Source organism: Vanacampus margaritifer, chromosome 4, assembly GCF_051991255.1.
Source record: "Vanacampus margaritifer isolate UIUO_Vmar chromosome 4, RoL_Vmar_1.0, whole genome shotgun sequence".
NCBI lineage: Eukaryota > Metazoa > Chordata > Actinopteri > Syngnathiformes > Syngnathidae > Vanacampus > Vanacampus margaritifer.
The window spans coordinates 24,000,294-24,012,503 of NC_135435.1; positions in this window are offsets into that span (position 1 = coordinate 24,000,294).

Here is a 12,210-nt window from a genome sequence, read left to right on the forward strand (position 1 = left end):
ATAGACTTTATTCAAGAGTCTTCTTCCACTTCCTATTAATTGTCATGTAAACGAGAGCATGGCAGGAGAAGAGGTGGGCGCTAGCTGGCTAGCTAGCTAGATGTCTGTCTGTCTATCTATCTATCTAACTTGCTAGCTAGCTAGATGGTTAGCTAGCTAGATGTCTATCTATCTATCTATCTATCTATCTATCTATATCGCTAGCTAGCTAGATGGCTAGTTAGCTAGATGTCTATCTATCCATCTATCCATCTATCTATCTATCTATCTATCTATCTATCTTCCTTGTGTGAGGTGCACACAAATCTGGCATAAATTACAATTATTTTCAACTATTTGCTTGTTTTAATGCCGTGCCATTTTTTTTTTTACTATTCAAACAGATTTTTGGTAAGATTTTCAAACAAAAATGACAAACTGTTATATTTACCAATTTTGGAGCACTGTTATAGTGGATTACTGGCGTTATAGTGGAGTTCTTTATTTCATATTAATTTAAACATGGCTCCATGTAAAGCAGTATATTTTCCTTTTAAGGGGTTCTGGATTTTTCTCAATTGTGATGTTTTCCTACATATTCAAGCATGTTCGAGGAAGTACAATCGGGAAAGTCTTGCATGAGGCAGGAATGTGTATCCAAACAGCTTCGCTGGCTAATCATTGGCTCGGGCTCAAAGCGTGTACAGGAAGTTATTCGGCCCACCGACGGAGCTGCACTCTCCTTATCGGCCAAACAACAGAAGCTTCTCGAAGCAGTGTACACAGCCAACTTATCATGACGTAGATGTTGCAAGTGGACCAGCACCAGTGATTCATTCAAACACGGCTAGCCGCTGATAGCATGCTATTCTTGTATTGCTACATGACCCGGACACTTGCAGGCGGCCTACACACGCGATGTGACATCACGACGCATGCCAAGCGGGAGGTCGATGCGAGCAGGTGAGAGGGCTTTGCTGCGTAATGAGGATGTCTGCCTGTGTCCGAGGCGTAAAGCCTTCTATTGATCCTCTCGGGTCCAACCAATAGTCTCTGCAAACACTCACGCCTGAGAGTAATGTGTCTACTTGGCATACTGGATAACAGCTCAGCATCTCCACTTTAACGGGGATTTGAGCAAGACAAAGCACTGCTTACACGCATGGTCAAAATTGTTGGCGCGTTGCCGTTGAAGAAAGAAAAACATCACATTGGTCATTGAAATAACTTAATTAAGAAAAGTATTATAAACTAGACTAAGTGCAATTTCTGCAGAAATTGCGTGGGAATGCTGGAAGCTGAATGCTAATAGCTAAATGCTAATAGCTGAATGCTAATAGCTGCATGCTAATAGCTGAATGCTAATAGCTGAATGCTTTTGAAGTAAATTGACAGATAAATTATGTAAAAATTACATTAATTGTAGTGATAGTAATGATATCCAATAGAAATATGCAAAACAAAAAAAATCACTCAATATTGCCACCTAGGCATGTAGTACCCTCCATTTAGTTGGAAAACTGGAACTAATGATAACCAATGGAAAAATGCAAAAAATAAAATAAAAAATCACACCTAGGCATGCATTCATTTAGATGGAAAAGTGGAAACGAATGATATCCACTGAGCAGTATCAGAAAGCTGGTAATGATGAGAAGTTGTATGTATGGAAGTGGGCGTGGAAAGTGGGACTTCAATGTCAGTCCCATTGAAAATAAATGGGGAAAAGTTGATATATTGATATATTCACAAAATGGCGTGAATTTTTGAAGCAACGGTGGTAATCGGAAGCATTATGTGGGAGTTGTCACACTATGTTGTTGTTATAATAATAATAATGATGATGATGATGATGATGATGATGATAATAATGAAGGTTAGAAACAATACATGTGGTATTAGTATTATGGCTTTCATTATGTGGCTGTATGTGCTGTTTTTTTTTTTCCTGGCTCATGCTGTGCCCCCTCGTCCTCATTTTCTATTTTCTCATCTAAAAAAAACTCGGTTGATAGCGACCCGTCAGGCTTCCCGTTCTTTCTCCCTCTGTTCGTCGTTATTGTTTTTAAGATTCTTGGATGGGCCACGAGTTGAGACTGTAAAGACAAAATGAACTAATGAAAAAAAGACATTGCATTAAAATGGGATTGCAGGGAATCACAATTCCGGAGTTGAGAAACAGTTACTTCACCCTCAGACAGACAATCTCACATTCTAATCAGATGTGCAAAAATAAACTTAGCTTAATGTTAAACTGAAGTTTATAGATTAATGTTTGCTTAATGTTTTACTTTTTAATTTTTTTTCAGGGTGAAGAATTTAAATGACATTCAGTAGCAATGAAACAGCATTTTGTGTGTTTGCATACAGTGTGATATAACACTCAAGCAACAGAGCCATTTATTGAACATTTGGAGATTTAGACATGATGTGTGTTGTAAAGCTTTGCAAAATTTGATCAAAATACATCCATTTGAAATTTGGATAGATACATCTTTTATTTTTATGGTAGACGTATGTTTCGAATGTCGATTTCCTTAGAACATCATGTACCTTTAGAGGCAATTAGCTGCAATTAACTTTTATGTAACTGTCAGACTTGTGCACCTGTCGACAGGCATCTTGGCTCACACCCTGTCAGCTGTCTCAGGTTTGAAATGTGCTTTCTCCAGATTGCGGTTTTCAACTCATACATAGATGCTCAATAGGGTTTAGATCAGGGCTCATCAGAATGAGTGTTTTATATCAGTGTTTGGGGGTTTGAGCCTGTTGGAAGACACTCGGCTCAAGTTTTCAAGTTTTTGACAGTGGGAAGCACATTTGGTTCAAGAATGCCGGATTCAAGACGAGAAAATTGTTGATACCTTCTGTCAAAAGGAGGGAAAAAAACACAATGGTCACCAAAATAGACTGGAATTTGCTCAAATGCATCTTGACAAGCCGCAAAGCTTCTGAGCATATCCTTTGGATGGACGACATTAAACTGGAACTTTTTTGGCAAGTTACATGAGCTCTATGATTACTGACCCAAAAAAAAAAAGTACCTACTTTGCAACATGGAGTATGTTCTGGGGTTGCTTTGTTGTATCTGGCACAGGGTGCCTTGACTCCAGTGGGGTATTTTTATTCGAATTTTCAAGAAATGCGAAAATAAAACTAAAATAAAATTGAGAAAGGGCCCAAAATCCCCCCCACCCCAAAAAAAAAGTTTTTAAAATCCACCCCCTCAGATTTTGAACCATATCGGAAAAAGGAAAATGCAAATTTGTGCTATGGAAACGCTGACAAGACGGGATACACGTTGCACGTTTTGACCGGATATTGTGTCACACGTGTTTGTAGTCACAAAGCAATGGCGGAGGATAAAGTAAAGTATATTTGGGGGGACGAAATCTTTTCGGAATTAATTAAAGAAGAGAATATTAATGCAATTTTAGATGGAGAACAGCAAAGAAAGCAAACTCATACGACATCATCGCATGCCGCAGTCACTTCCTGGTTTTTTTTTTCTTCTTGTTTTAAATTACTGGTAGATCACATCTCTATGGTGTATACCGCCACCTACAGCGGCGGAGTTCCCTCTCAATATTCGCAAAAGAAAAACAGATGGAAACGGGCATTAGTCGCATATCTGTTTTGCACATTTTCAGTAAATTCACTTGAAAATTTTGAAACAATTGGATGAAAACCTGACTACTGTCACAGGTCATGGACCCTCCAACAGCTATTGTAAAATGGCTATGAACAAAGTGGCCAATAATCTAAATCCAACTGGACTATTTGGAAGGAACTGAAATTTGCAGTCTGAAGGCCAATTTACTGCAATTTGTAGAAATCATCAAAATACAAAGTCATTACATTTTTTTAATTATAATTTTTTGCCCTATTTGGGTTTGCTTTTAATTGTCTTAGTTTAGTCTGCCCTTTAAAGTGTCCTTGGTTGTCATGAAAGGCGCTGATAAATTACATATATTATTATTATATTGTAAATAATTTTTGGGATCACAAAAATCAAACAATGGATTTTCTCATGCTATGCAATCTTTGTTGACATATTTTCTCATCCTCCGTAGTAAGTTTCAAAGAGCATTCAAGCGAAATAGGCGCTGCACTTTTCCTCAAATGAACTCTGCCACTGCGTTTCATGAATAACATTGATGAGAGCAAACCGACGTCAGAGAAATTCCCCAACAATCAAAGCATCAGCGTTTTCCACGAACTGCCACGTGCTCAGGTGTGACAGCGAATGCCACCACAATCAAGTTGTGTAAAGAAAGCCGCACCCAAACTTCACGTAGTGCAAATAGCAAATTATCAGGCTGACAATGCTTGGAACTAATTGAAATGAGAAGTGATGTCGTTAGTAGGGAGAGTACACTCATAAACATGCCAGTAAAAAAAAAACAGAAATAAATGGGACTCTATTTTTAGAGACGATGCGTTTTGATTTTCATCAAGCCTTGTTGCGCCTGTTCCGGAATTTGGTTCATCTCTCCTTTGATCAAATTGACATCATCTCACACGTTGCGCACCTCAAATCACTCGCTTCTTGCGCCATGTCAATTATGATCAATGCGCATTGCAGCGAATAAAGCCGAGCGGCTTCCATTGGCAGCAAATCAAACGTGGGCTGCGGCCACGCCCCCCTTTTTAAAATCCAACGTGTTGCACCCGCTTGCCTGTGATCATACCAACGATACCAGAATACGACCACACCTCGGCCTAAATTTGCGCTGGGCAAATCAAACGGAGCCAATTGCTTTGATAACTGCCTTTTGATGAATTCAAAAACGTAATGACTTATTCTCAAACAATGACTTGACCCTTGTATCAGTGAAGACAGTAAGTACGAGAACTTTGTGTGATCACACGCCCTGCTTTCTTCTGATGAGTGAGTGGGTGTGCTTGGTTTTGTCCTGAGTGGAAGCAGGGGTGAATGCTGTGGTTGTGGAAAATTTCTAAATTATGACCGACAAGTGTTTTGGTTCACCATTTCGTTTCTACAACAATAAATTGACGAGGACGTGTACACATTCGGTTTGGGGATTTTAATGTAAAACAATGGTCAGAAACAACCGAGAAAGTTGGGTCCCATGAAGACCCATAAAGTGGATCGGTTCATTTTTTTTAAATCCAAAATTTAGTTACTTTTGACCCAACTGTTTTTGAAGCGCCAGGTTAAAGCGTCTGGGTGTTAATCTGTCCTGCACTCTAAAAACAGTCGGGTCAAAAATAACCCAACTATGGGTCAAAACTGGACCGATCCTCTACTTGGGTCTATCTGACCCAACTTTGAGTCAAGAATTTTTTATTATTTTTTTGTGTAAAACAACTCATAAATATTGGTCAGATCTGTTACTTGTGTCAAAAAAAAAGAGTTTATTTATAGAAACAAACAATTAAAAAAAACACACCTGGAGAACGTCTAGAGGGGTGTAGAAAAAAAAGTACACTGTAAAAACTGTTGGGTCAAAGGAACCCAATTATGGTTCAAAAATGGACCGATCCACTTTAGGGGGCAACTTGACACAACTTTCCAATTTTTTGACCCAGGTAAAGGATCTGACCAATATTTCTAAATTGTTTTACACTAAAAGACCAATTTCTTGACTCAAAGTTGGGTCTCAAGTTACTGGGTTACTTTTGACTCAACTGTTTTTAGAGTGCATATTTTTGAAAAGAAAAAAATAAGCAGATGATGACTATTTTTTAATCTATCCTAGAGGGGTACAATCTGCCCTAGGACCCTTTAACCCCCGGGGATTAATCTGTCCGAGGACACTTTAACCCCATGGTTAAAGTGTCAGTAGGGTTCATCTGTCCTGTTACAACGGATCTCTGCGGATACCGACGAGAGTAATACTTGGGGTGCTTTTTGCTACTGTGGGCGCCTCAAAGAACGAAACTCGTTCACGTTCCTTGAGAAAATATACGTCCCATTTCCCGATTTGCGAACACGCTCCATTAGCAGATGACTTAAGGGCAGACGGTATTAACCTAAAGCCCCCATGGGAGTCATTTGGGCAGCGTGCGCCCTCCCACCCCCACTCTGTAAAAGCGCACGAAAAAAAGCATATCTAATGTCATTTTACAGATAGATGAAGACGGAGATTGAGCAGTAATTGGACGTAATAACACGTCGCTCCCTCTCAATCCCGTAAAAGACTTGCCCGCTCGGCATATTTGCTATGGAAATAAATATACAGCAGAGGAACTTTGACCTTTGCTGCCTCACTTTCCTGAAGGTCAGTGGTCTACTTTACATACACAGATGAGGCCGTCTTCTTCCGGAGATGATAAGACAAAGCAGCGAGGAGAGGTAAGGTCAGCGAGTTAAACCAACAGCTAGGATGACAGTTAATTGGCTGGAGGCTAGTGTAACTGTCATCCATTTCCCCTGGGCTGACTTGGGAAGAAGCCCCCCCCCCCCCCCCCCCCCGCCCTCCGCCCAAACCCACGCCGACCCCCTCTGGGACTACAGCCTCACACTTGTCAGCTGTCTCCCACAGGTTCAACCAGTGGACATTAGCGCAGGGGCGGGACGGCCCCGAAAAGATTACAATGCCTCCTATTTGATTATTACTTCGTCATTCCTGTTTATATTATGGTAATACACAATAAAGAATGTGACAAGTGAGGAGATTAAATGTCAGACTGAATTACAGGCATATGCACGAGCTGGCCCACAAATCAGCTGGCCCAGCTCAAAGGTCCCGCTTGCTAATTGCTCATATCCGAGCGGCATGGAGCGGCGCCCGAGTGTCCGGATAAGACTGCGTATGGATGACTCGACTCGGCCTCTAATGACTTCTTAGCTTCCTTGTGTCACACATAGTGACATAAAGAGAGCAACATGGAAGGAACAATAACTGTCTGCATCTTGGAATAAAAGTGTAATAAAAGTGTAATAAATGTGTAATAAATGTGTTATAAATGTGTAATAAATGTAGAAGAAGTATGGCTCCAGTGGTCTCAGTCTGAATGATTCCCTGAGTTAATTTCTGCACGCCCCTCAAAGCTTGCCTCGCATGCAGCTGGCACACAGCTGGTCATCCAACCCACTAACACCCCCTTTTTATTATCACCCTTTTCCTGCACCACCCAGCCGCTTACAGAATGCTAGGGAGTAAGACAATATGGTGGATGAATAAAAAACATTAGCGTTAATGGGGAATAAGGAGGAAGTTATGATGTGGCCACTATGATGCGTTCCATCATGGTGGGGTTGGTGGGTGGACAAGAGGGGATCAGTCGGCGATCAACAGGTGTTTCTCAGTAGCCATCATAGTCCATGTCAAGACCGCCCCCAGTGCTGACACCCCCACACGATCCATGCCTGCCTTGTAGAACTCAGAATTTCAACAATACACTTTAAAAAAAAAATATTTGGGCAAAATACCTCATGAACATTTTTGGTGTATCAAACAATTAAATATAACATAAGGTCTAAAGCATAACCTGAGATGTTTGAGGGTATATGAGGTCATGTCAAGTCATGTGTCAAATCATTAAAGCTCGGTTATAAAAATTAAACTTTTAATTCAGGCTAATTAACAACCTAGACCACACCCAAGCCATTCACGGTAAGACAAGCAAGCGGGACTCGTTGTATTCTTGGCAAAATTCCAGAGACAGTTTACAAAATAAGAAAAGCGGCCAAAATAGCTTTGTAAACCATTTGCATACAAAAGATAAGTGCAGCCTGAAAAAGTCGGACCAACCAACCACATGATGGTGAGGTTGCGGCGAGGCAGTGATGTAGATAAGGAGCGTGCACAGTTGAGGACGGCAAAAGCACATCCAGATGACTGCGAGTCAACACAATATAACCCCGTGACATGAGCGGCAATCTAAAAAGAGATGACTGTGTGCGGAGCTACAAATTAAATAAAGGCCAAATCTGGATTCTATCATCGTGTCTCCACTTTTGTAACATTTAAGTGGTACAATAAATATGAACGTCGCAGCAGCCAATGGAGCTCTAACCAGTATTTGTTTTGCGGGAAGCTATGGCATGGTAAACACAGCTCTTTCGGTCTGAAAAATGGGAGTGGTATCAAATGTAGTAATTGCTGCTAGATTTGTAGACGTGTGTTTCAATCAGTTCGACAGGCAGCTCATGGCTTCACACAACTTGTCGCCATCCAACAACAGAAAAAAGACATGGAAAATCTTCCATGTGGACTGGGAACAAATGTTAGCATGCTAATACATGACATTTGCGCGACTTTGGGTCTTGGTTGAAAGGGTTAACGCAATTGGTGACCTTGAATATCGCTCCTAAAATCAGCAAGATTCTTGATTTGGCTTATTAGCGAGATAACTATGCTCTAAAAAAAATGGGGAGTGATATTTGCTTGAAAAAAGTTTTTTCCACTCAGAAATTCATAAAAAATTACTACAAAACTCTCCTTGTAAAATGTACTTCAAAATTCTGAGTAGAAAAAAAAAATTCAAGTAAATATCACTCCCATTTTTTACAGTGTGGAAGTTACAGTTATGCTACTATGCTAATGATCGGAGGTAGCAAATCTGGGTTCAGAAAGTAAAAACCCTGCCACAATTTGGCTTTAGCTAGCTAGCTAGATAGCACCCGAGTAGGTAAACATAGCGAGCTAGCAAGTAAACAAACCCGGAGAGCTAGCTAGCTAAATTAACATGATGTTAAAGCCAAACTGTGGCAGGGTTTTTACTTTCTGGAACTGCATTGCTAATGATATGCAAAGATACAAAGAAACTATTGACAACTAAATCATTTTCTTTTAATTAAGGTGTATAAAGCTAATAAGCAAAAAAAAAAAAAAAAAAAACCTTTCCCTTCGCTTTCTGCTCCTTTTCAAGGTCGAATTAATGTTGAAAAAAAAGTCAACTTTCTCATTTTTGTTGCATTTTGGGGATCAACATAATGCAGGGGCGGATCTTTTCTAGTGGCTAGCTAGCTCGTTTACTTGCTAGGGAGCCATCCAGCTCCCTACCAAGTAAATAAGCGCGCGGGGAGCTAGCTAGCACCTGGTGTTATAGCCAAACTTTAGTTTTTACTTTCTGGACCTGGATTTGCCAATGATATGTAAAGATACAGTACAAAGACACTATTAACAACTAAGTCATTTTCTTTTCATTAAGGTGTATAAAGCTAATGAGCAAAACATGGTTTCCTTTGCTTTCTGCTACTTGTCAAGGTTCAATTAATGTTAAATGTTAAAAATGATCACCTCTTAACAGAAATCTTTCATATATGTATATTGTTTGGAAGATTGTTTTGACCATTTTTGGACACCCTTGTTACATGTTTATGCTAAGCTACAATGCTCAAAGGCCGAACGTTGATGTTGCCTGTGTGGTGTGTATTTTTAGACTAGCCAGTCACAAGGGTACGCTACAACTTGTCATCTTGGTGCGACACCTAAAGCAATCACCAAGAGTCACACTTCAACATGTGTTTGCCAGGCCTATCATTTGGGCTGCATTTTCACAACGGGGTCTGGAAGGTTCCCCCCGTCAACCGGGTCATAAATGAGTCAGACCCCATTTTGGAACTCACTTGTTCTCGTGAAAAACTTTACGATTTAATCACCACGTTCACCGGTCTTGGCGCAACATTCGGGTTTAATCTTAAATTTGCCTAATTGGTTTTAATCTTACTCGCTGTCTGTTTTCCAACCGTCTCGTGTGTCTTTTTCAAATGCCGTGATTAAGTGTGTGCGTGTCTCCTTGAAGTCTACGCTTCTCCTGGCTGCGACCACAGAACGGCACATCCCTTCTATTACGTGCAATTTCCTGGGTTTTATAAGGCACGCCCCCTCTTATATCATGGAAACCATTATCTGGTGCGCCAGGATTAGTGGAGAAAAGTTTGCCTGCTGGTGACACGCCAAGCAGATTTTAAAGGCGTCATTCATTATAATTATAAGCTCAAAGTAAAAGAAGCATTATACTCTCTGTCTATACGTTTGGCACGTCGGAGAGGAAGCCGTACTTAATTGTCGTTCAATCAAAATTATGATTTATGGCTTAATGAGGGCTTAACAAGTAAATGACAATTACATGAAAGCATAGCGTTGATTGCGTGACTAAGGTTTTCCCCGAAATTTATTGATGACCTCAGAAATACCAACACCTGCGAGGCCTTTATCTTCTCTCAGTTTTACTCTTAGTCTTACAAATGTTACACCCTCTTTTCTGGCAGCAAAAAAAAAAAAGACAGGCCGATAAATCAAAAGGCTGTCTTTGCTGGTTTTTGGAGCTATTGATGTTGGAGTGGGCAAGTCCAAAACACCTTCAACCCAGCCTCAAAAGAAAAGAAAAAAACCTCCCTTTCAAAAACCAACATGGTGAAAATGACATTTGGGTTGAGGTGGCTAATAAATCTTGGCAGAAGGCGGCCGGAGGACTGCGACTATGCGCTCCCTAGTCAGCGATGTGGACGGTCATGGCGGGTGGGGGGAGGCTAGCCACATAAGAGGAGGTTTGTGTTAGCACGGGGCTAGATGAGGTGCAAGGGGAGTTCTGCTGGATTAGGGGGAGTCAAACGTCTTGCTGCCCAATTGGTGTGTGTCAGTCAGTACGTGTGCCTGAGATGTGTTCATTATGGCCGCCGAGAAATGGTTGAGCTATTTTCAGCTACACGATAAATTCTGTAGCGCAAATTTGACTCTACACAGTTTCTATTTGGTCCTACTCGAAAATGAGTAAAATTTACACTGGGAAGAGAGTCAAATATTCTGAGTAAATTTTACTGTTCATTCAGAAATTCGAGGGACATTTTGACTAAATGCTATTAGTTGATTAAAAAAAAAAGTTACACAAGGGTTGAGGAACGAACTCACAACCATCATCTTAAGAGACTGCATTCTCCAGGGGCCCCGAGCAAGAAGAGATTGGGTGCCCGGGCGGCCTTTCGTAGTATACACAGTACGTCCTATTAAAGTTGCACATCTGCTTTTTCAATAAACAATCCACCATTAATTGTGCTTCATTCAAGTGACTTGCTTTGTTTTAGTTTGTTAAATTAGAAAGAATCCTTCGGAGTCAGAAAACGTACTAATCGCAAAAAAAAAAAAAAAAAAACGTACTATACATGGTCGTTTAATTTTTTTTTTTTTAAATAAAAGCTTTACTAAAATTGGCTGTTTTAACTTACTAAACATTGTTTTAAAAACATACAAACAAACACCTTATCGGTACTAAACATGGTCGTTTAAAAAAAAAAAGCTTTATTATACATGGTCTTTTTCTCTCTCTTTTTTCTAAAGGTGCCTTACGATACATGGTCGTCTAGAAAAACGCCCTAATAAACAAATGGTAATTGTTATAAAACTTTTTTTTTTTTAAACGCCTTACATTATTATTTTTAAATAAAAACTTTACTACTATTCACGATTATTTACAAAAAAAATAAATAAATCAGCCTTATGGTGGGCAGCTGAAACTAAACCTGAAACCTAAATACACCTGACTCAGGGAATTTCAGACGGTCAATTGTCATTGCTGCACTGCTAATGTGAAGGATGTGCGGTTTGTGTCAAATCTGTCGGCCCTCTGGGGGCCCCTACTGGCTAAGGGGCCCCAAGCAATTGCCTGCCTTGCCTAATGGCAAACTACGCCTCTGACTGTGTGTTAGTATATGGCTGGTGCCAACTGGAATCTTCGTACCTCCGGATGTTTTTGGCCCCGTTTTGGATATTAGCAAACCTTAGGAGTGTCGTAGCTCAGGTGGTTGAGTGCTCATTCGTTCCTCAACGCTTGTGTAACTTTCAAAATCAATAAATAAACTAGTCAAATTGAGTCAAAATCTGATCTCTCTGCAAAATTCACTTATAATTTCTGAGTAAAAAAAATCTCTGATAGCTTTTTCATGGATAGGCAAATTCTCTCATACACACTAAATATACTTTGAGTATTGAAATGTACTCTTCCGAGTGTAAATTTTACTCTGTTTAGAGTCAAATTTACTCTACAGAACTTATTGCGTACTAATGTTCTTTTAGCAAACATAATCCAATGCCGCAAACAGTTGCAACTGGCTGTAAAATGTGGGGGAAAAAATAAGCTACTATTTAAACTGGCTCTCAAACAAAGTCTTCCCAAAACAAAATCACCAGCGCGTCCCTGCGCACCCAAAGTTTAGCCGCCGACGACCACAATCATTTTGTCAAGACCACTTTGGAAATGCACAAACATTTTTGTTTGATTTTTTTAGATCAGACACTTCAAGTCCAACTCAGTGATGTT